The sequence below is a fragment of the Helianthus annuus genome, chromosome 1, assembly GCF_002127325.2.
Source record: "Helianthus annuus cultivar XRQ/B chromosome 1, HanXRQr2.0-SUNRISE, whole genome shotgun sequence".
Lineage (NCBI taxonomy): Eukaryota > Viridiplantae > Streptophyta > Magnoliopsida > Asterales > Asteraceae > Helianthus > Helianthus annuus.
In genome coordinates this window covers 109,044,278-109,046,213 of record NC_035433.2, presented here as the reverse complement: position 1 = coordinate 109,046,213, position 1,936 = coordinate 109,044,278, and the positions used below count along the sequence as shown (strand labels likewise).

Sequence of the window (1,936 nt, the reverse complement as noted above, 5' to 3'; positions counted from 1 at the left end):
TTTCCGGAAAAACCATTTTGATTAAAACAAACTAAAGTGTTTTGAAATCATAATGAGAAAATAGTTTGTTGAGAGGGGGAGTTCTGATTGTTTATGCCAAATGAAAGGCGAATTGAAGCGATTCACATCAAGTTGTCATTTTACTTGTACAGTTTGTTTTCAAATTTCTTGAATGGTTTTGAATTTTAGGGGGAGTAAGAATTATAAAAAATCCAAAAACATTAGAAAATTTGAAAAATCCAAAAACATGATAAAACCAGAAAAAGCCAAAAACATTGAAAAAATTCAAAAATGAGTTTTGTTGTATAAAAGAGGAAATGATAGTACATCAGTGGACTATCACAACACGCTAAAGATATGAAATGTTTAAATGTAATAAACAATCTCACTGCGGATGTGTCAGTAGGTTTTTACATATTTAGTAAAGTGTTTTCGAGATATAAATTTAAATTTCAAACTTGCTTATCTCGTGTGGAACATTTCTTGAATATATGGGTAACCCCCGAAATCTTGTTTGAATATATGGGTATTATCCCGGGACTTCTGATTTTGCGGAAGCAATGGCCTAGTCCCCGTATAATACTTTGCAAATTGCTTGAAATATAGCGCCGCCCTCAGCATAAAAATGATAAAACATTGCAAATGCTAAATCATATGCTGTTGAAGAAAAGATCCTCTAAAGGGGACACACCAAAAGTCGAGCCGTCATCTCTCTACTGAAATGAAGTTCTGACCTGAGCTCTCACGGTTTCGCATTTAACCCCTTTACAGATATCATCTGTGGTATACTCACCTGTAAGACTGAATATTGGGATCTGGATACGGGAGTATATTCAAGTAGTGGGACACGCGAATAAGTTTAAGTGCTTAAGACATTAATCTCGTATCTCGAAATAATTGAAATTTGTGTGAAAATTTAAGTGGATCAGTATACTCACAATCTAAGTGAATTGTTTAGAATTTAAAATGTCTAAAGCTTAACGGTGTTTGTGATTTGTCTTATAAACTGATATGATCCTCTTACACAAACTCACAAAAATATTGTTTGTAAATATTTCTTTACTACTTTTCACTTCTTTAAAAATCCAAAAAGATTTTTAGTGTGTTTTAGCATAAATTTTTTGAAAAATCCAAAAAGATTTTCGACAACTGATGTAGAAAAGCTGATTTTCAAAATTCCAAGTGCTAAACTTGATTAACAGGTTTGGAAAAGAATGTGTCAAAATGATTAAATTTTTATAAGTGGTTTTCAGAGAATAAATCATTTTTGAATGATGTTTGCAAGAAGTTTCTAAATTTTAATCTTTAATTTTTGAAAAACTTATGTGTTTAGTAGAGATTGTGCAGGAAAAGCCAGGTTTCGATACCTGAGCAGATTGTAAGCCAGTTTTCAATTTTAGAATCTGAAGATGGTGGGTGAATTCCAGACTGCGATCCCAGTAGACCGGGAGGGGGAGTCTGAAGACATCGAGAGGGAGTTTGAAGATGTTGAAAGACATCGAGAGGGAGTTTCATGTGGCCCACCACACCCTTCACCAGCCATAACCGAGACCGCTTTTGTCATTTCTAACTTTTTGATTTTTGAAGAAAGGGCCTCGATTTGGGCTTGTAAAGAAGTGCTTTCATCAACCTTATGGGCGCCCGGGGCAATAGATTTATTGCCTCGGGGAGTGTGCCACTGAAAATTGGTTTGAGCAATTTCCTCAATTTGATTGTATATTTCATGTGGGCGGCGATCACCTAAAAGTCCCCCGGAGCTAGAGCCAAGTGTTTGTCTTGTGTGTGGCAACAACCCATTGTAGAAAGTGGATACTTGTTGCCATACCGCAAGACCGTGATGAGGACACTTTCGCAATAGCTCCTTGAACCTTTCCCAAGTTTCATATAAGGATTCCCCATCCTCTTGTGAATATGTATTAATTTCAGTCATTAATTT

At 35.4% G+C, this 1,936-nt stretch overlaps 1 non-coding gene across 1 annotated transcript; it reads left to right on the top strand.

Annotated features, from left to right (window-relative positions):
• The first annotated feature begins 1,829 nt into the window (after positions 1-1,829).
• Positions 1,830-1,936, top strand: LOC118482846. The gene has a single exon (XR_004869022.1). It is a non-coding gene; the product is annotated as a small nucleolar RNA R71 (small nucleolar RNA).